This window comes from Pectinophora gossypiella, chromosome 7 (assembly GCF_024362695.1).
Source record: "Pectinophora gossypiella chromosome 7, ilPecGoss1.1, whole genome shotgun sequence".
NCBI lineage: Eukaryota > Metazoa > Arthropoda > Insecta > Lepidoptera > Gelechiidae > Pectinophora > Pectinophora gossypiella.
The window spans coordinates 14,238,470-14,265,103 of record NC_065410.1 but is presented as its reverse complement, the minus strand read 5'-3'; the positions used below and the strand labels follow the sequence as shown (position 1 = coordinate 14,265,103).

The following is a 26,634-nucleotide window of genomic DNA, read 5'->3' as shown; positions in this document are numbered from 1 at the left end:
GCACCACATAGGTAGTTTCTAAATAATTAGTAATATCGTAAATGCACATCAATCAGTAAACGGTACATCAAAGTGACTAAAACCTGTTGGGTTAAAACGCTAATTTATAGTTTTGTTCTATTATGAAAAGTAGCAGAATTTGCAACTTTTTATTTTGATTCTAGATATTCATCGTTATTAATTATGCAGTAAATCTATAGAAGTAGACAAACTAGACAGATTGTTACTATTTTATTAGCAACTTATAATATATTTGTACTAGTATAAAGAATAAATTCACACGGTTTTTGAAAAATCCTGGTTCACACCATTAAAATGATAAATTCAAATAAGTGGCAGTATATCACTAAACAAAAGCATAGTTTATGTTTTACTACAGAGCATTCCAGTCCTAATAGATGATATCAGAGGTATAGATATACCACTTTTTAGATAAAAAGTATTGCAGCATAAAATTACTCAGCCAACTTACAGAGTATGATCTTCTTCTCCTCTCGTGTGGGTTGTGAGGTGGATTACCAACCTCATCAACCCTGGTGTCAGGGCCTTTGGCCTCTGAAATGTCTCAGAGTATGATAATGTGCCTATATTTCATCACGTAGATCTGTTCCAGCTTGTCGAACCATTGATCCCTTAGCCATTAATTGAGTGTGATACAAAATAATAGTTCATGATTGACATTGTTATGGCTGGAAAAAAATTATAGACGCGCTGCTTGCCCGATAAGGCCAGGGGGGTTTAAAAGGCTACATTGAAGCAATTCATCTCAAAAAGTAATATTGACATATCCAATATCAACATATATCAAATACCAATATTGTTTTGTGAATTGCTTCAATGTAGCCTTTTGAATTCACCAGTTGGATTATTATGAAGTTTTATTGTAACAGGTACATAAACGGGTGGATTCAAAAGGCTACGTCGTCTTCCTAACCATTTCCAAGAACCATATTATATGTATAAACTTAGCGAACCATCAATTTCAATAAACAGCTCAATATTATTACTAAGCAATCCGATTTTTTATAGACACCATACTTAAATTTCAATGAAGCTCAATATGGAAATGGTAACATTACCGATGATTATAGCTTTTTGCTGCAAACAGTAATAAAATAGCGGTTAAAAAGTAGTAATTTCAATCTGAGTCGGATCGTGACGGGTTCAGTCGTAAACTTTGTTGGTAATCGAACCTGGGGCCTCGTTACTACCGGTAACTATTTCACTGTGCGCCGCATAAGTCTCCGTTGTCGGTTGCAGGTTCTTGTTAGGCATGTCAAGATTCTTTTTGGTCGAGCATGGAAATACTAGGAGATGTTATCAAAAATATATATTCGGGAATACAGTGATTTAAATGATTGATTGATTATGGCAATTCAACAAATGTAAAAATGAAGATATTGCATGTCATGCATGAGCTAAATAACAACAATATTAACGATAGAATATCTATAATGGTCAATATCCAAATAGACATACTTATAGATGATAAATAAAAATACGGTGACGACTTAAAAATTCATCCAGAAATTATAATGAAAGAGATAAACTAAACACATCCAACCATCAAACTCGCTAACGTTCCAAACGACGTTGTGTACGAACCAACAAGTAAATCTTCAGAGCATGTTTGCAGTAGCAATCCACTAGATCATACAGCGTCATAGTTATTCATAAAGCAGCCAACATGCAAATAGCAGACCCAGTCAGGGAATCTGGATCAATAAATGAAACTTGTTGGGGAGCATTTAGTCCTTTTTTCTTAGGAACTAGATGATTCCAGACCAGATGGATTTCGCTGTTCAATTTTTATAGTGAGCTTTGAGTTTTTATTAGATGTTAAACGAGTACTCGTTAGGAGTACATGCTTTGATCCGATTAATATTAATTCGGTATCTTTACTTATTCCTGTCAGTTTAATGATCTTAGACGAATTTCTGTTTATAATCATAAACGTTAATAAGTGCCATTTGAAATACTACTACTATTAGGTACAGTTTGATTACTTTGGTTACTGGTTTCTTTACACATCTAGTGTAAAGAAACCCCTTCGGGGTATAAGCTGGTCCTATGTTATTTTTGTTCTGCTAGGTATTACTATTAATAATACTTCGTAGTCCGTGTCTATTGTTCCCAGGTAACAAAAAAATCAAACAGCCATTTAAAAAGTATTTAGTAGTCTGCCTATTGACATCTAATGTCTGTCTATAATTGTGCTTATAGACGTTACTAACAATCTAAACCAACTCGATAAAAGTAATCAAATGCAATATAACAATTTTAATTTGCATTTTTTTTCGAGAATATCAATGTAAAAATAGGTTTTACTATCGATTTATTTCAAATTTTGATAGCGTCAATTTTATACAAATCTTTGCTTCAATTATTTGATAAATAATTGTAGTCTTGTTTAACACGACATTTTATATTACTTCCTGTGTAACCTCATTTTGATTATTTCCTATAAGAAATGTAGTAACAATAAATATTTTTATAGAAAGTGGTAAAATGAACTAGAATATTTGAAGATATTTTTACTCAGATTATAGCTGACTTGTTTTTCCCGTTCGATTTATAAAGTTCGTATCCGCTTCCGGTTTGTCGCGATCGAAATTTTAATTGCCTAATTTAATTTTATGTTGATTATATTTGTCTGATCTTTATCGTATACTTACTTGTGGTAGTTCCGCTGTAGTTATTCGTTACAAAAAGTTTTATGCGATAACACAGTTTTTAAAATTTTTAGATTTTGTTAACAAAAATCACATCCAAATGTGTTTTTCCACAAAGGCGCTTAAGTGGATTTCACCTTATGGTGATGATATTGTTTTGTTCATTTATATTTCCAAAAGCCTTACTACTGTCATTATCATTGCCCTTATGAATAAATGCATTTTGATTTACCCTAAATTTCAACACTTGCATTAGGTATTATTCATCTACTTTTATTATAACTACACATTCAGACTTTAGTAAAAATAAAAAAGTCTACATTTTACGCCCCCGCGTGGTACTAAAGAGATACCCTCAAAGATAAAATGAATCAATAATTAATAAATCTAATTTTATCACAATATTTGCCGAGACTAATCGGTGTTAAGTCGATTTTTCGATTCTTTATGTCGTTTTGTGACATCTAACGTGCCGCGTGATACATTAGGACGCATAATTTATTAGGTACAGTAGGAGAAACAAACAAATTACCACTTTTTTTTTCTTTTTAGAAAAATGAATTTTTTTTGTAATAAATGAGCCGAATTAATTTTTTAATAATGTCCCGGTCAGAAAAATCTACCTGACGAATTTTGATAACATTTTTTATGACCACATAAAACGTAAATAAGTATGTTTATTAAATCACAATACAAATAAAAACGTAATGCAATTACTTCAATATCCTGCAGAAAGGAAATTAAATAAGAAACAACATCATTAATGACTTCATAAAGCTACTACATCCAGCACTTAGGTTTACGGCACATAAACTTTTAACTACGTTTTTATATTTTTTCACTCGACTGTTACCCTATCGATGTTATTTGTTGGCTCCCATTAATGTTCGAAAGAGCATTTCTGGCCCGCATCAGTAGCTTAATCGTCAGTTAATTTGTTAGATCGGAGACCAAAAGTGCCGCTTCCAAATATTTATAGCTTCATCGTGGTCACCTTGTTTATTTTAACCACATTCTTTTTTCTAAAAATCAACGTTTGAGTTTCGCCGACGACGCTTCTTACTTTTATTAGCACTTTCCGATGCGATAATGATGCTATTAAAATAGATTTTGATTAATTGTTGTATTTTTTCACTGACAGTAAGTAGGTAGATAAGTTTTTGGTTTGACAGGTAACGGTAGCTGAAGTTTATGCTTTTCTAGACGTTCGTGAGAATGAAGAGAGTTTAAGTAATAAAATTTTGTTAGCCTAGGAAAAACTAGTTAGTCCTCAAATCAGGTTGTACTGAACAATATTGCAATTTGTCATTTGTGCGTTTAAAAGTAATTGCGCAATGCAAACAAATGTCAAATAGCATCATTGTTTGTTTTAAATGAAATGCTTCGGCGTGGCCTTTTCAACCCCCTTGATATACCTGATACAGAAAATTAAAAATTTTTATTGTCTACTAAGTATGCTCTATAATTAGACATATGCCAAGTAAACGCGTATACGCGCGCCATAAGCTTTGTAATGTGTTTTACGTACGTAACACGCGCTTCGCCACTAATATGAAGGTACACACTATGCGAGGCGTACAGCACATGGCATGCAAGGCATAACCCGCGCAGTGTCTGAAAGTACTATTCAAGATAACTCTACAGTGAGTCACATAAAAACATATATATGAGAACAATCTCTTAATTCGTTTCTACGCATTCATTACATTTTTCTTCATCAACCACACAAACTCAAAATAACTTGTTCAAAATTTCGCCAATGAAAACTATAATTTCAAATCCCTACTGATTTTTACGTAAGTATTTACTTACTACAGAATGTGGAAAAATCTAGACTCTCGAAATACGGTCACAGACTTCAACCACTACCGTATTATATATGGCGACATTCGCACAAGACATACAAAAAAAATAATTCCTGCCCGTCAATTTGTTCAATTCTGTACAACATTCATTACCTGTATATGTGTATCATCAGTCATGATCAGTTTTAACCACTAATGGACTACCGATACACATTTCACGGATGCCATAAGATAAGAAGTGGCTTCTTCTCGAAGATACATATTAGTAAAAGTTTTTTATGTTATTAGATAATGTAGGTTTGGTATGTAGTAACAAGTATTGATGAATGACGGAAGATGAAATTTAGCGTTTCACAATTGATGTTAGGGACATTTAATTTAAATTAGTTATTTCAATGTTGCATATTATGAGTGCATACGCAGCAATGAAATGACTATATTAAGTAATTGCATACATACATACATATTGGTAGAACAAAAGTATGTCATATAATGTACAGAAAAACACACGATGCGGCTCAAACTAATAGAAGAACCCTGAATAAATTTTTCGTACACTTATTAACAATGCAATATATACGTACATGGTGTTAGTGACATCGTAACGAAATGATGAATCATGATGATTCAGACCATGATTCTGAGTTAATATCAAGTGAAATTTCTTGTCGGAAAATTCATGAACATTCTTATGTTTTCTTTTTTTTAATTATTTTCAGTTTCATACTTTTGCGATTTTTGTAAAATTCCACTTCATATTAATTCAAAATCATGGTCTGAATCATCTCCCTCAGTATTCGTTACGATGTCACTAACAACCTGTATATTTTTTATATATATTTTTTTTTAAACAGATGTTCAATACACATTCTAAGATTAACAGTACCGATAAAACGACGAACATCGGATTACCCAAATCCCTTTACCATCAACAGCCGTCACTTATTAAGTAATGTCAAACTTCATGAGCGTGCGCAACAAGTTCCAAAGATTTGCCTATTAACAAGACCGACAAAGAATCTGTATCGGTTAACGGTACAATCAGGAATGCTAATTTCATCGGTAACGAGCAATATTCATTTATCTTTACTACTGTTAAGCTGGGTGTAGACAGAACGCGTGCGGTTAATAACGTGACTCGTCTCGGTAGAAGCTTCTTCTATCGTGTGGGTTGTGAGGTGGATTACCAACCCCATCAACCCTGGTGTCAGGGTTATTATTGAGCCGCCAAAGGCCCCTGACATGGCTCATGTAACGACTACTAACTTACATTAGTTAGTAGTAGACGGGACCAACGCGTGCCTAACGTGGTAGAGGCTTGAAAACGAGCGACTTAACGTATTGTTATTTTGTTTAAAGAAAAGATCATTTTTATTGTACTTTTTCGTCTGTTTTTCCAACTCGTTATAATCTGGGAGGCTTCAAGGCTACAATGTATTAGCATGTGCTATGTAAGCGCGATCCACTTAGACCTCATCGTCACCAACGATCAGGTGAGATTGTGGTCAAACGCGAGCCTATATTAAAAAAAAAACTTACCGTTTTATTTCCAACGGTATTTTCCATTTAACAGAAAAAAGGAGCAGAAAATAGGAGTGCAACAATTTTACAATTATAAAATTAGAAAATCAGTTTTGTGAACTACTGTTTCTACTGTACTTAATTCTTATTTTCTTTTTATAATATATAATCTATTTCTGCTAATTTAGATCATAGATTAATTCAATTGTTTACATCAGATATAGATAAATTGGCACATTTATTCGTATTAAATTTTCTTAATTATAAAAGTAATGAATACATCAGTTACTCAGAATTGATATTTTTTTAACATAGATGCACGCATTTTTTAATTTTTAGAACGTGTTCTTACATGCGTTTTACGCATTCCCCTCCGGTGTAGACCGATCTTTACAACACACGCGAAGCAAGTAGTGCATGCTGTAATTCGGTCCATAATAAAGTTTAGTGGCCCCTTAATAATTGCTTGATATGAAACAGATTAGATCAACTTCGATGGCAACGCTAAGGTGGTGTGAAATTGCCGATGATTCGATGATATAAGATTTATAGCTAGTTGAAAATAATCCTAAATTAAATCTAGTGTGAGGTTGTGCCTGCAGGTGGTTTAGGTGTGCCGGTTTATGTTTTAATTTGATGTGATAAGTACGCAAAATTAGAAAAGTGCGAGAATTTGTGTCGATTTACAAAAAAAGAATATTTAGCATTCAGGAGATCAAACATCGTTTGACCAAAACACAATATAAATATGTAAAAAATGAGTAGAATTATTTCTGAGTTTGAATTTGTGTTCAATACTCAACCGTTTCACTTTCCACAGTCTGACATCGCACATAATCGAAAAAAAATCTAATTTAAATACTTTACAGTACCCAATTGGGTAATTTTCTAGATCAAAGATAAATTATAAAATTCTGATTACTAAATGTAATAATAAGTGCGACATTTCATCAAGTTTTTCTATGACCGAGGTTGCTTTTTCATACAAATTCCATAGTAATTTCGTGTTTTGACGTTTAGTAAAAAGCAACTGATTTGACTAGTTGGAACCTACCCTATTTAATACAAAACAATGTCAACTCGAACCCAATATGCGCTAAAAGGCTTGCAATGCGCTATCAGAATTAATCGATCAGGACTTGTTGGATAAATTGAATGTTTTTATCCGGTCTGCGCGCGAGAATCGTGTTTTTGTTCACTTGCCGTGCAATAAAATGCCTGATTGAATTCCATACCTTTTTGTCTTTGTGGTAATTTAAAGTTTTTTCGTACTTACAGCACGATAGTACCGAAGCTGCGGTGTTTTCGATGGTGATGTGTTAGTTTGCGGTCGCCTGCCAATGACGTAGAATGCAGGAATCCTTTGATCGCTAAAAGGAAACTTTGTCGAACGCAAACTTGCTAAATGGCTATTTCTCAAAACGGCAAAGTCTTATAAAGGAAGCTGTACTTGAAAACAAAATCGGCGAATTAATATAGGTAGGTCGGTATTTATTGACTCTAACCAACTGACCATAACTGCCTACCTGCCTGACCATATCATACAAGCAAAGAATTGCACTATATTTAAACTAAGACATAAAAAATGGCTTATCGAGCAGGCATTCAATAGTTTTGACGACCTGTAATTGATAATATATTTAATATAAATTGAATTTAATTGAATTTTTTAATATCTGTGACGTGTAATTATTATTATCAATAAATATGACTGTTTTAAGTTTACGCGGTTATTATCATAATCTACCTACTCCACTCCAATCTCATCAGTCATCCCGTGATCATGGCACTTGCAACAGTGTCGCAATATTGGGAGTCTCATATCCCTACTTTAAACGCGGTAAGAACCCGTAATTATGTGTTTTAAAATGACTATGACTATAAAAACTATGACTATGACTAAACAACGTAACTATTTACAAGCGATAAACGCACATTGTTCAATGTCGATTATATTTTACATGTGTAAGTGAACATCACGCCTGTATCCCCGAAGGGGTATGCATAGGTGTAGAGTCACATACACAGGTGTAGAGAACACGAGCAGGGGCTCGCTGAGCGTATCACCGGTCATCACCAACCTCGGGGACCACCGCGCCGTGCGCGCCGAGCTCACTGTGCCGCGCCCGCTCCGTGACACATACACTCGTATTATCAGAGACTATTCTAAAGCGAATAAAATTAACTTTTTATGTTCAATAGAAAGCATTGACTGGATTGAAGTACTGGGTCGCAGGGACTGGTCAGCGACCAGTTTAACTATTTTCGTAATTAACGTAATTGTTAATACGATAAACACCTGTTTTCCCATGAAGCGTAAATCAATTTCGCAATGTAATACTAATAATAATAAATGGATTAATCAGGATACGTTGAACGCAAAGTTTACTTTATTTGATATTATTGAATTAAGTTATATGTTTCCTAATAATGATAAAATAAAAGAATGGATTGACTTATTAAATAAAAAATATAAAAAAATATTATTTACACAAAAATCAAATTATTATACTAATTATATAAAAAATAGCGATAATAAATACAAAGCGATGTGGTATGTTGTGAACAAGGAGAGGGGCAAGGAAAACCGACCAGCAGCTGACGTCACGGATATTGCTACTTGTAAGAGTAGTGGACAATTTTCCTGTAAAAAGGACGTCTTAGACGCGATGAATGCTAGGTTCGTAGGGGCGGCCGCTGCCTGCGGTGCACCTAGTGCGAGCCTTGCCGATTCGAACAGTCTGCTGAGTGCTGCCACCCCACCTGCTGATCGATCACTTCGCCTGCAGTATTTTACTCCGTGGGAAGTACACCGCATCATAGTAACACGCATTCCACATAAAGCATCGAAAGATATTTATGATATCTCTATGGAATTGCTTAATATTATTGCTGAGCCGATATCGTATGTTCTAGCTGATTTATTTAATCATTGTATTCGCGAAGGAGTATATCCAACGCCACTAAAGATTAGCAAAATCGCCCCCTTGTATAAAGGAAAGGGAAAGAGGGAAGACTTAGATGCGTACAGGCCTGTGTCAATTATACCAGCAGTGGCTAAAGTGCTGGAGAACGGACTGAGTGACAGACTCACGAACTATCTGACTGCTATTGACGCACTGTCCGCAAATCAATACGCATATCGTGCAGGGAGATCAACATCCTCTTTGACACGCGAAGTACTGAGTAAGGTAATTGGCGCCCGCGACAACAGGCTACAGGTTGCAGTCATCTTCTGCGACCTGTCCAAAGCCTTCGATGTGGCCGACCACACAGTGCTCGCAATGAAATTGTCGCACTATGGTATACGACACGGAGCCCTTGGCCTTTTTACAAGCCTCTTAGCAAGTAGATCTCAGAGGGTAGTGAGTGGTGGAGGTCGAATAAAATCGGACTCCCTGCCAACAACACAAGGAGTCGCTCAGGGGTCGTCAGTGTCAAACATACTGTTTTCTTTGCTGCTTAATGATTTGCCGGGTTCGATCTCGTCCGGTGAAGCATTGATGTATGCAGATGATGTAGCCTGTATCATCTCTGCCAATAACCAGCGGGTACTGGAGGAGAAATTGAACCGAGCTGCCACGGAACTGTCCCAGTGGTTTATATGCAATGGTTTGGCACTCAATTTGAGCAAGAGCCACTTTATGCACTTCCATCTCGGGGGTAAATTACCCCCTCCCATGACAGTTCTCGTGGATGGGCTGCAATTGGAGCAGGTTGACGTGACGACCTTCCTTGGCTTCCGTATAGATCGTTGTCTTACGTGGTCTGCGCATATTGACACTCTGTGCGAGAGACTGGGAGGAGCGTGCTTTGCGTTGCGACGACTGGCACGAATAGTGTCAAGAGAGGTGGCGCGAACCGCGTACTTCGCAACAGTTCACTCGCTACTGCAATATGGCGCTGAGCTGTGGGGGCGAGCCGCCGACTGGGAGTTCGCCTTCCGCAAGCAGAAGCGAGCTGTAAGGGCGTTAGTGCATGTGGCGCAGGATGAGTCTGCAAGGCCTCACTTTAAGGCTCTTGGAATCCTTACCTTGCCTTCGATAGTGATATTTCAGGTAGCCGTGTTTGTCTTCTCTAATATCTCCACCTATACGAGACCGATGGACATACACAGCCGTAACCTGCGGAACGTGACTCAGCTGTTGCCTGAGCAACATAGACTAACAAAGTCGTCAAAGCTCACTAGGGTGATGGGTCCGACTGTGTACAATAAGCTCCCAGTGGATGTCACGTCGGCCCCCTCCCTCAGTTGCTTTAAATGCAGACTCAAGCGATGGCTTATCGAGCACACATTTTACTCGTACGATGAGTTTGTTAATTTTAAAAAGTAATATTTAATGTATTCATGACACAACAATAAATGTAAATATAATAATTGTATTTAAGTAGTTCATTTTTTTTTTTGTTAATGTTTCTTTAAAATGGTTTGAACTATGTAACTATAGGTATAAGTTACCTAATTACTAAGAATTTTTTATTTTTTATATTGACGTGTAATATTTTTACCAATAAATGATGATTATGATTATGATTATAAAAAGGGGCGAGCCTATTGTCATTAACCGGCCACAAATGCTGGAAACCGCGTCATATGAATTATATTATGTTTCAAATATGAATTTAAAGCTTACATATAGTATAAGGTCGACGTCAGTGGTTTAAAACCTGAGCGAGGATTCGAACCCGTGATAATACGGTCTAAACATACATAAAGAGCGTATACACGTCCCACTGCTGGGCACAGGCCTCCCCTCATACAACCGGAGGGACGATGTAAAGCAACTTCTTCTAACCAGGCACTTACTGTCATATCAGTATACCTACTTTATTAATAACTACAGAGCTATATTGTCCGTATTACTAAGTAATGGTTACTTATCCAACTAACGGCTTGTATGCCCATAAAAACTATTTGATAGTTCAGTATTTTTTGTCGACAAATGAATGAACGGCTAATCCATTTTTAACAAGTTGATGACTGTTAAATTCATTTCATCTTATATCGTTTGATGGCTTGTTTCGATATTTAGCTTCTAAGAAGTTGATTAACAGAGTCGTTTTAGGTAGTCAATACATACATATACATATACATATACATATACATATACATATACATATACATATACATATACATATACATATACATATACATATACATATACATATACATATACATATACATATACATATACATATACATATACATATACATATACATATACATATACATATACATATACATATACATATACATATACATATACATATACATATAGATGCACTCACACTTATTTTCAACCGGGGTAAGCAGAAACTGGAATTCCATTTGCTTCGATCGTCATACTTCTCTTGCTTCTTCTTCTTGACTTCTTTGTAGGTAATACTTTGGTCATTTTGAGTTTTTAGTCTGGTGAGGTACATGCTTTTTTCTATTTTTTTTTTGACGTGACGCATGTGATGCGTGACGCACGAATAAATGAAATATGAAATTCATTTTCTTATTGTGGATTTGTCGCATATGGCTTTAACTACTTGGCAAATCTGAATGGGGACCGCTGAGGGTTCTCACCTGGTACAAAATTTAAGGCAACAGACCTGAAGGTGCCCAGTTGGGCAAAGATAATACATAGGCATAAATATTTTTTTTTTTATTGTTGAATTAATTTATTTTGGTATTAAGAAAACTAAGTCGAAGCACATTAAAAACTTCCAAAGAAGAATAATTAATAAAAACAGAACACTTTAATGCACACAAAACAAGACATTTACAGAAGAAATTTATTCTAAGGTGGTTATGGCTAAGGGCGATCTGTTCTAGACAACCTTCGGCAGAGGATATAGTACACTTGTACAATTGCAGTGTAGTGCGAAAAAAATATAAAATTAAAAAAAATTGATAAACTCTGTCTATCAGATGACAGCCTAAAAATACCGCTTGTACATTTATTACTTATTTTATGTACAAAAATAACATGAAGTATTTCATACAACTATTTGAACATAACATTAGCGACTATATGCCAATTGGGATATATCTCAGAGGTATATCCATCGCAAGATGAACTAAGTACCCACACCTCACCGAGCTTTCTGTTAGACCAACGTGATAAGTGGTGAGCCGTATCGCCGTCTACAATGATCGAGCCAACCGTATTACTGAAAACTGCATTAACAGCTATTTGAAGCCCGGGTTGATGGCGTTGGTAATCCACCTCACAACCCACACGATAGAAGAAGAGACAGCTATTTAAAGTATCTAATTAAATGATAAATTCTTAGATGAAATCAGACCAATAAGTCACAAAAATTGAGACTTATCCACTCATTATAAACTTATGACCATTACACACTTTATTTATTGTAATATTAAAACATTTAATATGCTAATGAATGATCCTATTTCCAACTACCTCTATCCCAAAGCTGATTTAAAGAACAACAGAAATAAAAGAATGTAATGCCTACAGCGCTCACGCACAATAGAATTACGAGACTGTTTAGAGTTGAGCTGATAGCATGGTAAATATCCGTCATGGGCCAAGCAAATTTTAATTTTGAGATGAAGTATTTTGGTCTTCTTCTTTTCTCGTGTGGGTAGTGAGGTGGGTTACCAACCTCATCAACCCTGGTGTCAGGGTTACTATTGAGCCGCCAAAGGCCCCTGACATGACTCATGTAACGACTACTTACTTACATCAGTAAGTAGTAACCGGGACCAACTGCTTAACGCGCCTTCCGAAGTACTTATCATCTTACTTTCGGACAACCAGGTGATCAGCCTGTAATGTCCTAACCAAACTAGGGATCACAAAGTGATTTTTGTGATTTGTCCCCACCGGGATTCGAACCCGGGACCTCCGGATCTTGAGCCTAACGCTCAACTACTGGACCACGGAAGCCGTTGGTATTAGAGGGGCCATTGGAGTATTTTGGTTGAAAACAATGATGTATTTATAGAGAAAAATGCAAAAAAAGAAGTAAGCAATAGTTGATGTGATTCATGAAATGGTTAAATCGTAGTTGCAAACAATAAAAAAGCAGGTAATAAATAGATTTACTAGCAATTTTTTCTACCTGAATGGATAACAGAACATAAGCTTATAATATAAGCATATACACCTCTACTGCATCTTAAACAGCAATACGTTAAAAAATGTACGTTATCTACTTTTTTTTTTTTCAATATAGATTCAGTTGTCTCGACGAGATGTAGATACTTCCTTTATCATGGATGGATGTACTTCTAGTCTACCTAAATAGAAACTTACCTAGTCGTGAGCTTATATTGTCTACTTACTATCTACATGTGTTTTTCATTTTTATTTTATTTGACTCCATATATCCGGATATTCACACGAAAGTTCACATCCCTAAATTTTAATCTGCAGCCGTGATATATCTGCTACCGAGGCTGCACCGACCCACCAATTACTAAATAATTACAAAGCTTATGGGTTTGTGGGATGGAATTAAAATAAACTGGATGCACTACGGATCTTGATGGCCAGATGAAATGCAATTTAGACCGTAGTTTAGACGGTCAAGACATCACGAAGAAAATTGCGGATAGCAACATTTATTTGTGTATATAACATACGTAAATGAAAATAAACACGTAATAGAGGTAATGATGATTGATGGGGCAGAAGGTGGTACGACGTTGATTCTTGTACAGATTAATAAGCTCATAATAATGTTCGCGTCAAACGCGCATAATAAAGTGATTCCATAAAAGTCATCATTGTACATAATAATAAATACCAAATACAGCCTATAAGTATACGTCTCATTTTTGGACGCAGGCCTCCATGACGGGAAGCTTATCAATTGGAGGAGGTATGGAGCATACATCTAAGCTGCTCCAATGTGGATGCCTTTGGCGCTTGACAAATAAAACCAATAAGAGTTTTTACTGTCTGAATAATAAGAGAATAAATGAAAATTATTAATGCAACATAATATATTATTATAAGTACAACTACATTATTACAGCATAAATCGTAGTCGTATTGGTATTGTCGGCAATATATCTAGTAAACTCTTCAATAGTGATCTTGGATAAGTTATTTAAAATCCCAGAAATTAATTTGGTTCAGGACTTGCCTGCATTGCCTGCTTTTTCTTCTTCTGGCTTAAACGTATTCTCTGATGAACTTCTTTTGTCTTTCTCTTAGATTCTTCTAGATTTTCTTTCTGACGCCGAGTTCGTTCGGCTTTTAAACACTTAATAAGTTCGTTGTCCAATGCTGTGCAAATACCCGTATATTTTCGTAATGGATGCTGGAAATGAAATAAATAAAGACAATTGTGGATCTGAAGCAATAAAAGTAAATAGTAATAAAAATAAATACCTCATTTTGAACAGTAAAGAGATTCCCCGTCGATCTGTTTTCCGAAAATCCGGGGACAGAATATAAGATTGTTACCATTTATTGTAGCATGTGTTTAACTTAAAAATATACGTCTATGATAAATAAATTGATAAAATAACATAAAATCACCTCAGCTACACAATCCATTAACTTTTTCAAATAGTCATTGCAAGGCCCTGCTTGTGGTTTTCGAGACGCCATTTTTATTATACTTATAAACTTAAAACTATTCTATGAATAAATATTTGATCATCCAAACGCCCACGATTATATAAAAGTCTAGCAAACATAAGTAAACGTCAGATATTAAATGTCAAATCAAAACTTCCAAAACGTTTGACAATAAAAGGAAAGTAGATTTCAAAAGAGGGATTTAAAAATATAAATAAAAAAGGGTCGTTATAAAATTCAACTCAACCCAACAATCACAATTATTCCATAAAGCAATACCAATCAGCTTTTGATTTCACTTCCAGCAATTCGGTAGCATAAACCCCGAAAGACCTGGAATCAACCGGCCTGTTATTTGGCGCAATTATAACGTCGTGAAAGAATCCTTGAGCAAAAAAAGCGCTAGAATGTTCCTGGCCCTTGATTAAATTTGTGACGGGTTGATTGTGAACAACATTCTACTCTGGATCAGCAGGTTTTTTAACACTTTTACAGTAGCGTAAATTGCTTTTAAATTATGCAAGTAAATCACTATAAAGAGGAAATTGATAATCGTTGTCAATCACTTTTCTGTTTCTAGCAAACAAATTTGCCTCTAAAATTTTTCAAACCGAAGAGATAACCCAACAGAAACAAAATGTTGATAATGATATTTGCCACTTTTCAATCTATAAAATAGGTACTTTAATTAAACGGGATGCTCCAGTCGATGTTATAAAAGATTTAAAAAAAAAACACCTCTTCGTACTAAGGATATGAAACATGAAATTAGAAGAAAAGTAGCAATTCAAAGTAATAATTCATTTAGTGTAATGTGTGATGTTATTACCATCGTCATGGTCTGGTATACCACGTGCGATACCATAAAGGGGTGCTTAACGGACCATGTCATCGGCTGGCTATTAACTGACAACAGGTTTATCGTAAACGTAATCAATTATCGCGTTGCAACTAAATGTCATCAATGATACGGTCCGTCACGCACCCTCTATTTAAATCATATTTAGAGGTTTAGCAGAAATTGTAGTAGCAATCCGTGATAACCTCTTAGTGTCACGGGTTTGACTTCCGGCTCTGACTTTAAACCACTGAATTCGAATTCATGAGTATGAATTCATCGATAATTGATATCACGGTTTCCAGGGTTTGTTCCCACCAAATGGCAATAAACTCGCCTTTTGTTTCGAGAGGCGTGAAGTGTAGCTGGCAAGGAGTGACTGTTATAGTATATACCTCTGCCTACCCCTTCATGGATACAGGCGTGATGCTATGTTATATTTTATGGTATACTATCTGCAAAAAGTTGGAATTCAAATAGTATTTTACTCTGCGTTTTTTGTCCTCTTTGATTGTTATACCTTAATATAAAAGAATTCTTTAATTATTACTCCAAAACATTCCTAAAATCCTTTTAGAGTATTTGGCCTAATAAACGAATTGGTTGATTTGGATGTTTGTAAGAAATTCTTACTCATGCCGACTAAGACACTATCCCGTTTATCGTTTCCTTCTACTGAGGATACAACAAAGCGAGTCGGGAATTTCACACCACCTCTTACTAACAAACCATACAAATCAAATTATCCGGCTGATTGTTTGTCGCACGAGTCCTCACGACCACACGCTCCGTTACGGTCGTGATAACATTGTGATCGCTTGGGCGACTGCTTCCAGAAAAAAGAAACTATCAAACTAGAAGTAATTTTCCATACAGATTCCATTAAAGAAGCTAACATCGTAGTTCACGTAACGTTTAATAGCGACGCTGATATTTCGAATAATAAAAATGTTTATAAGAAAGAAAATATTGATTAAGTATCTAATATTAAAATGAATAATGGCCATAACCATAATCGCCACGATAAAACTATTCAAAACGAACCACAGGAAGCTAAACTAGTGACAGACAGTTAAGCTAATTCAATTAAGTACAAAAGAACTAACAACTCTCACTTAAACGTTTACATGCTCGTTGCGTGCAATACTAAGCGTGACGAAGGGGTAGGCAATACCATAATGGTACCATATCGTTTCACGGTTCGGTATACCACGTGCTTTACTGGTAGGGTGACTGACAGACCATGAAAATTATGTTAACACCTGTAAGGTGATGAGAAACGGTGTCTTTACACTTGTATTTGTTTGATTTAACCAAGTTCACATTGTAATTATGTCACGAATTTTGACTAAATGGGGCGTTATTTAGTAACAGGTTGAGATAAATAACAAGATTTTATCTAATACTGTCGTTATTTTAACGTCGGAGATTTGATCAAGCGATGGAATTTGGTTCCCTGATATATTTACCTCTATATTTTTTACGTACATGAGGTAACAATAATTTGCTTTTTCACATTGAAGGCCTTTTTAGACTCTCAATACTCAGATATTTGAAGATATACTTTACCAATATAGAAGTTAGAATAAGGTTCCGAAAGTCCGGACGTAGAATATATACCGATCGTTCATAAGTCTGTAATGTCCTAACTAAAGCACCTTTTCTGACGTGATTTATTGAAGATTTTGTGTATATGGCATTTGTTGTACTTGACCGGACAAATGGGGGCACGGACGGCTCTTATCCAGTACAACACATAATCAACGCTTCCTTGTCTCTTGGAGTAATTTTTACTATTCTCCTAAAGTGATTCTTAACACGCCGGGAATCCTATATCCTTCAGCTTTCTCTCAAATATTACAGACAAGACTTTTAAGGAACTCAAAGTAAGCAAGTAAGTTGAGGCGAATAATGTTATTACAAGCGAAACAGAAATCGGGTTCAAGGAAGCAGAACCTCCAATAGAGCACGTGCCGCGCTCGCCGCCGGTCAGCGAAACAATTTCTGAAATAGTACGAGTCGTGAAGGCCGGGGGTAGACAGTAATAACACCGCATTACTGCAACTGGACACATTGCCCGTGTGGCGCGTGTGGACAGAGGCAAAAGAGACGGCGTTTGATGTCAATATTTTCTGCTGAATATCAAATTTAGATTCGGCTTTTTAACATACTCTGAAGTCAAGTACTGATTGCCTCCCTATAAAAATGAGGCTAGCCCAAAAAAAAAAACAATGTATTTGACGACACTTAACAAACCCTCTAATACGAGTATAAAAATTACTACAACTTCATCATCGTTATAAAAACAAATCACGAGGTTGCGTCGTCTGTTCTACAATTTACGAAAGAGTCCGTTTGTTCCTTTAGATACGTAGTTTTATATGTATATTTGGCAATTTGATGTAAGTAAATTACTTTTTACGCATTTTTCTACTAAGGTTTTCTCTATAAGTTACTTTCAGGGAAAGTTCTTTGTCCATTACTGAAACATCTCATTTGACACTCGTTCTTTTAATTCTCTTACTCCCATCGATACCCCGCTACCGCTTATTTCCAAGATCTTATCCATAATGTCTTCAGGGCAACACCGGCAGTCCCAAATAGTACAGTCATGATCTCAAATTGCATCTCATTTTACTGCACCTACCGGTTGCCATGATTGTGTACCAATTTGACAGCAAGTGTACTTTCGACAGTGCAAAACGACCGTTTGGAATATAAATCAAAACAATGCGAGATTTATTTTGACAATACATTTTGTGGAGCTGATGTTTTCCTTGGAAAAGACAAAGCTAAAACGAGCATAAAGGTAGAATAAAATGAATGATTGGTTATTACTGTTTGAATTAATATTGAGTAACTTTATTCGTAAGTAAATAAACAAATTATACACTCACAAGCATAACCTTCTTGATTACTTTAGAAACAAATTACACAGTAATCGGTGTACGTGACTATTAAACTCAATTTCAAATCATAAATAAGTCTCCATAAAGACACCTAATATTACGAAAACTAAAGCGCTTGATAAAAATTTAACTAAACCAACTAAATAACGAAACCCACTCGCAACATCCATCAGCTGTCTAACTGGCCTTTTTAACAACATTCTTATAAATAATAATGCATGAACACGAACGGGTGCGCGGGCGCAATTTGGTGGAAGTGCAGCAAATAATCGCCTCGGGGGACTGCCGTGCGCAATCATAGAGGCAGGTTTTCATTGACACGCCAAGAGTGGTCCAAGCCAGTTGTAACGCATGTTGTGTATAGGAAGCGATGGTCCATAGAGGTTTGAGCGCCTAGTGATTAAGTAAGGATGAACTGAAATATTGGATTCATTGGAACTGCTAGATGTTTCATATTGGAAGCTCATTTCAAACCGACGTTATAAAAGATGTAATTGCTGAACACTGCTTCCTGAGATACAGGTCTCCTAGTTCAGATAGCAGGGTTATACTTCTGTAGCATTTGTCTGTCCTAGCTGTAGTACCCAATGTTGGGTCGATCTTTTTCTACGACAATAAACAATTATTATTATTTTATTTTTTCATTCAAGTTTGATCTTCTTATCGAATAATAACACTTATGATATTGTAGTTTTGAGTGTAATTTCATACAATTCAACAAGATTATTTATTTAGTCCGATTTTTAAATCGTACTTTCCAGAGTGGTCTTGGTTAGGCACGCAAAAAACAAACATTTGAATGTAAGATATATTTTTGTAAAATTCTTTATATCATGATCAACCTCCTGCTTTTATCTCCTTTACAAAAAATATTCATACATTTGATAACTAAGCTACGTCGCTTTTACTAACATATATGGATGTAATGTGTTTTGATCCGAAATAAACAAATATATTTTATTTATTTTAAGTATCCAATCACCCTTCTGATGATTTTCTTTTTTTTTTAACATTTTTACGTCTTAAACAAGACAATGAAAACAGGCTCCAGAATTTTTAGTGGCTCATCACACGAGCCCGCCAGAGCCGCCTCAGGCCCGGACGCTCATTTTGGCTTCTGTTTAAAAACATGATCATGATTTTAATATACCATCACGTATGGCACGACCCACGCAGGAGAGTAAACTTCTTTGTAGTTTATTAAACAAAATAAAAAAAAAGGATTGGGTAATTGAAATTGAATTTAAAATAACAGCACAGTTCCAGCCGAAGTCTGTGTTCGTATGATTTAAGCTACGTCTGATAATGTGTCGTACTTATATGTACGGTTACGAGTACTAATATGTATACACTTTGAAACCATGTCACATTAACTTTTTTGACAAATTAAACCGTAAGTCTCATTAAATGTCAAATATGATACTGCGACAGGGTTCTAAAGTGGTTACACGATATTGCTCATGACTGTACAGTATGATCTATGTACTAAATACCTTCACTAAATCGTTTTTTGGGGTGCTGTAGAGCTTGTTTTATTTGACATTTAAGACTTTCTTCGTGCGATATCGATTTAACTTTACTCAATGAAAAGTCATTAGAACTCTAGAAGTAGTTATTCGAGAATAAAAATCGACTAGTAGTTGTGAATGAAACTTGTTATTAGCAATCCACTCGAGAGTATCCGCGTCAGCTGGCTAGTCAGGATCTGTCAGTAGGTACTACATCTGTTTGTTGCTCTTAGGAGGGTTACATATCTACTGTGAGGTTGTTAATGTGTTATTTAAGCATGATACAACCATTGCGAGGCATATGTTCCGCACGCCGCACACTTTATTATGTGCTTTACGCGCGTAGCATATGCTTCGCCACGAATATAAAGGTGCAATCATTGTGTACAGCATGCGGGGCACATGCCTTGCATATTTGTGGTTATTTCATTATGTTTATTTATTTAATTTCTTAAAAACAAAACCATTATTTAGATTCTATTTTAATTGCTTTTTAACAGAGGCTTAGCCTATACAGCCTTTTCAATTTACCGCGTTCTAAAAGTAATAATACCGAGTATAAATTCCGAGTATTATAGCTTTGGAGAATTATTTGAAAGTAGTCACGCTTTTACCTGATCGTATTTGCGCACGCGTCAAGCGCCTACCGTGCACGTATGCACGTAGCTTTATATTACGTGCACTCGGAGCGCGGTTTGCCGCCTCCGGCGCGCTTCTGTGCCGTGTCGTGACCACTCGAGGCGAAGTCTTATGCTACCTACTGTTGTTGAGAGCAATAGACGGGTTGCCACCTTTGTACTCTTATAGTGATGTGACTTTATTTTCACAGCCTAAGTACCAAGATCGTAAATACTATTTTACGACCCGTCAACGACATTGGGTCGCTGAACTGAGCTCATTGACTAATTATGACTTACACTACTAATACTGCTATTGGTGATACCAAGTTTATTTTTTTGACGTGACTTATTATGGTTTTGGTTGTACGTTGCTTAGGTTTTGGCCAGATAAATAATAAACGTTGAGGGCTTTCACTCTAATAATAAATAGGTAGATATTTTATGTTCTGTGCAATAGAGAGTATTTGATTTGATTTGTATTTTAAAGCGCTATGGTTCCGAGAGGACCCCCCTGGTTCAGTGATTGGGCGTTGTGCTCACGATTCGGAGGTCCCGGATCGAATCCCGGTGGGGACAAATCACAAAAATCACTTTGTGATCCCTAGTTTGATTAGGACATTACAGGATCACCCGATTGTCCAAAAGTAAGATGATCCGTGTTTCGGAAGGCACGTTAAGCCGTTGGTCCCGGTTATCACTTAATAATGTAAGTACGTAGTGATGTCAGAGGCCTTTGGCGTCTCAGTAATAACCTTGATACCAGGGTTGATAGGGTTGGTAATCCACCTCACAATCCACACGATAGAAGAAGAAGCGCTAGGGTTGACTATATCGACTATAATTTTCAGTGTCACTCAAGTTTCTAATATAATGAAAGTAGCTTGGATAATTCACGCGGACTACCTTCACGATTCTGGTAGAAAATCCTCATATAATGCACCGAAATCCTGTTAGACAACCCATCACATGTTCAACTCTTTAATTGCTCTGGATTGTTTAAAATCAATCGGCCGCTTTAGTTTTTTTTTTATTTAAAACTTTCGATTGATGCCAATTAAGTTCGATAAAGATTGATTAAATATCGATACAGAAACGATCGTTCTACCGTAATGAATTGAAATCGATTCGAATCGCGATTCCTTTGCCATGTGTGGAATTTTAATTTGAAAAATATTGGCCTTAATTCGGAAGGCGATAAAATTCACATGATTTTCTTTATAGTTAGATAAAGTTTTTTAGTTAAAACTATTTTTATTTATTATTTAATAAAAAATAATTCTCCAATTCAATGTGAAGGTAATTAACTCAAATATACCCAATCTTTGGATAAGCTATACAAAATTTCACGTTGCAAATATACGTACATAGTAGCAAGTGTGCCTTTTAAAGATTTATCTAACCACCCCGATATACTTAAGCGAGTTTGCAATTTAAATACTTTCAAAGACCTTGCTAGAAGGTAAAAAAGAATGCTTTCCAAAGAAAAGTATTTCACCGTTAAGGTTTATCTTTTAGGATTCCACAAAATAAGGACTATTTGGAATAAAAATAAAAACCTTAATTCTTATTGGACATAACTTAAATGTTTATGAATTGAAAACTATGCTTGCATAACAATATTAATATCTGATTTATACTACTAACATTAATTGTTAATTTCCAAATTCAAATCCTGAATGTATCTTTTTTTAGCTACGTGTTTTTAAGATTATTACTTTTTAATTTTAGAATCTTTTACGTAGATTCTTAGAACAGTCTTATCTTCAAAGGAAAATCACATACCTATCTGCGGATTCCTTACCATTTTCTGCAGGTTCATTCTTACGTACCTGTATTTTTTCATATATCTGTATCAATAGAACAAAAACTCTAAACATTAAGGCGCTCAACGCATTTAGGATGAGAATAACGGTGCTCCTGATTTATGGAACCAACTATGGCATTGTGAAAATAAAAGAATTTGCAGTCGGCTGCTTTTTGTGTCCACCTAATACAATACGGGGCTTGTCAACCTACTGAACCCCTTTTTATTTTCTTATTTTGAATGTTTAATCTGTTTAGTGAAAGTGATTATTATTTATTTTTTATCTTAGATGGATTGTAAAACTTGGTGTTGGGGAAAAAAAATATAAAACACTGTTTCGAGAAGAGCAGAACCAGTGTTGGTAATAGAAACAATTCGAAAATCATTAGGCGCATGCCTGTGTATGAACCACACATGAGGCAATAAATTTGAAACTTATACGTGCAGGACCCATATGTGGGTCACATTTTTTTTGCCACAGTGTGTTTATGTAAATACATTTCAATGTGTTTATCGAAAAATAACATTGCACATGAGGGGTTGATATTTAATTTTCAGTTACACAGTGAACGTGTTAAAAAGCCACATAGAAAAAATTCATCCAAAAAATAATATTGCAATTTGACAAATTGCACATAATATAAGTAAGTGCGCAATGTCAACTAAATGTCAAATATGGTTTTCTTAGGTGAAATGTTTCAATGTGCCCTTTTTAACCACCATGTACTCAAAACTGCGGCCTCATATTACCCCGATACCGACCCCGCCGGCGTGGTCGACGATTTCCCTCATTCAGCGCTTATCGCTATCGACCCACTAGGGTAGATTAATTCTTTCAAATATTTTTCCTCTCAGACGACGCCCTGAGTCGAGGTTCGCGCCCAACTGGGCACCCTCAGGCCTGTTGTCTTAAACGTTGTATCGGGTGAGAGCCTTCAGCGCTCCCCATTTGTCCGGCCAAGTAGTTAATGCCATCTGCGGCAAATCTACAATAAGTCACGTCAAAAAAAAATTAAAAAAAATGCGGCCTCATATTGCAAATCAAGTGTACTTCCAAATAGGCTACCACGGTTGCTTTTAAAAAAATATATTGATATATTAAGTTTATATATTATTTTAAATCATTATAATATTGCTACTGTTTCAAATTAATAGCCAATTTTAATAGGCATCTGATAAAATAAAAATAATTACATACGGTGAAGCTATCACATTCGTGTTAAAAATACCATAACGCTAGAAATTATGTTAAATGGCTATAAACATGTTAATTTATACTAATATTGTGCCTATAACTCTATTACTTCTGTAAATATATTAAATAATTATGCAAAATATCTAGTATAATATAATTATACTTTATAGATCTAAACATAATTGTTGTGACATAAAAATTAAGTAGCCTATCTCACTAAGAGACAATGGCCCCTATTCCTGCAGACACTTCCTAATTTTATTTTAAGTTATACCAGTCATTTTCTTATCCGCCGAAAAGGATAGAGACGGATGATTGACAACTGTTAATTTTAAAATGAATGAATAACCCGGACGAATAAAATAGGCATCTCCCTGGTTGCATACCAGCAACCCGTTTGACGTTTGCTGTCAACTTAATTTTGTCGGGTTATTGGCCAATATTAAAAAGTTGGGAGGGTTTTAAAATTCCTGGCTAAAATTAACGTGTGTTCCCGAAATTTTATGCTGTCGAATATCCGTTTCTTTCTTTTTCGGCGGATAAGAAAATGACAGGTATAACTTAAAATAAAATTAGATGGTCTCTACAGGGATCAGCACCTAAGGCAACGCAACTGTAGTCGCGTTAGTAACAAACTTTTTTCAGTTGTATAAATGCTGACTGATGATGGCATCACGTGTCAAATTATATTATGTTGGTAGTCCGACTGGGTGATGGACCTACTATGGTGTCCTAATGAGATATTATATGGCTCTAAGAATAATGCGATAGGAAATCTTTTCTCGTATTTGATTTTACTGTAAAACTCCAAGTTGGAGGCCTTCAGATACTTCAAAACTTTGACAAATACCTTTATTTTTCTTTTATGTTGTGTGCAAAAAAGTATATTTGATTTGATTTTCCAAATATAAATATAAATCAAGTTGAGACAATTAAAGAAGAACATAGAAAACATCGTCACAAATCATAGACTATAAAATGTTAACAAAACATAAATACACTCATAAAAGTTCTCAGATGCCGCCAGTTATTTACCTACATATATTTTAGTTCTCATCCATTAATTGCAAGGCGGATTGAATCTTGCGGCTCAGCGCATGCGCGTAGCTCGCTCATATTCGTTGTAATTTTCACGTCATTACGCATAACCTCACTGAACTGGCGGTTAGTTGAAAGCTAACTTGGGGCATAGATTATGTGATAGATGAGGTAGACGGGTCTAGACTGGAATGTGATACTAGAAATTTTAAATGGCTGTAATATACGAAATTGAAAAATAATACTAACAATATAAATTGATAAAATTGCACTATACATCGCGTGCACATTTATTAGTTTAGTAAGATTACAGTTGTCAATTTAAACAAAAAGGCAGGCAGAAAACAATTGACGTAAATGCCAAGAGTTAAAATAGAAAGAAATAAAAAACGACTTTTTGTGTCGCAAACTATAATTAATGGTCAAAAATATTTAATAAATTGATAAGAAATAATTTATTCAATTGATACATCTACCGTAGCCTTTTGACTATCTACCGCGAGCATAAGTACAATCATTACAAATATAACTTTACTATCTTGTCCTATCTGCGTGATTTAGATAATCTATGCCGATTAGGGAAATGTACGCAATTTAAATCGTATAGTGATAATGTAGCCATGCATATTGCACTTAACCATTTTACATCTAATCTCATGCGATAGTCGACGATATTATACATAATTGAAATACGAATAAACAGCTCTGTTTTATACTTAGATTAGATCGGTATTCGTTCTAAAGGTTGAAGGTTTTATCTAGGCTTGTATCTAGTATGAGTTTTAAAAAAGTCTCGTAATGTACGATTTACTTTACTTTCCTTTTAGGACAATAACAGGCGTCGGCTTAATGACCATAGATCGAAGAATTTTGCATGGACAGGAGGAGGACCCGGTGGTGTAATGGTTAACACCGTCCAAATCAGTTTTTTTTTCTCTTTGTGAGGATAACATACTGATAATTGAGTTTTTGAATCTCGAATAAAATTGTTTCTGTATGATTTTACTCATGTTTTGGTCTTATATGATTATAACATGCTTTGCGGTAGAAATGTATTTTTGGAAGCATGCGGTCCAAATTGGGCTAGTTTTCCGTTCGGTTTGGAAGGTCAGATAGGCAGTCGCTTCTATATAAACCGGAACAGAAGCTGTTAAATTTTCAGGTTAGATAACCGGAAATTTTGGTACAACTCAGTTGGCCTAAAACATTCAAAGCAGCTGATTAGACCTTTTTCTAAGAAATTATCATCAAAAATCCTTACTCTCACTAGGGGGCAGGTTAGGTTGTTGATACGGGCCCTCACGGGGCATTGTAGACTCAATAAGCACCTACACAGAATGGAGCTGACCGAGTCTCCTCTATGCAGATTCTGCTTAGGGGAAGATGAGACGCCACTACATCTGCTATGCAGCTGCGAGGCTCTCATACATAGTAGAAGCCGTACACTTGGGGGCCACATAATGGACCCCCAGGAAGTCATGGAGCTTTCTCCCAAAAAGACGTTGGATCTATTCGAACGGATCGGTCTAGAGGAGGATATTTAAATGTAGGGACTTAGGGTCACAATAGATCTGTCAAGGTCGCAGTGACCCCGCGGGCTGCATTCGGTCCGGCCCTCACAACTTTCAAATAATAATAAATAATAATAGATAACCGGACCCCGTGAAAACGAAATAGCAATACGTAAATGCATTATCCCGTATTTCAAACGGTCCGCTTGTCTGATTTTCCAACCCGCGAAGGGAAAAACAGACCAATATAAGTTAGGTCACATACCTCTGAAAATGCAGTACTCTTGAATGTGGGTTTCCTCACGATGTTTTCCTTCACCGTTGAGCACGTAATAATCATTTATGATCCAAACATCAATTCGAAAACTAATTCGACAATCATTGGTTTAGGCCTGTGCTGGATTCGAACCTGCGACCTCAAAGTGAGAGGCAAGCGTTTTATCAACTTGGCTACCACGGCTCTTATAGAGTTACTGCTAGTAAAGATGAAAATATAATATTTTATCTCAATTTATAGTGGACGATTATTAGCAATTGAAATTCTAATAAAGCAGTCGATTAAATGTGAAGATTATTCCGAGATAATAATTTTAGTAATAAAATCAGTAGAATAAGTACCATTGATAAAAAGGAACGGTGCGTTTGCGATTAAATAGTGTTATTTAAT

The 26,634-nt window shown here is 35.6% G+C and overlaps 1 protein-coding gene across 1 annotated transcript in view; it reads left to right on the top strand.

Moving 5' to 3' along the window:
• The window catches only part of LOC126368450 (zinc finger protein 177-like), an 80,425-nt gene that overhangs the window by 24,213 nt on the left and 29,578 nt on the right, over window positions 1-26,634 (top strand). The gene's annotated exons all lie outside the window — the stretch shown is intronic.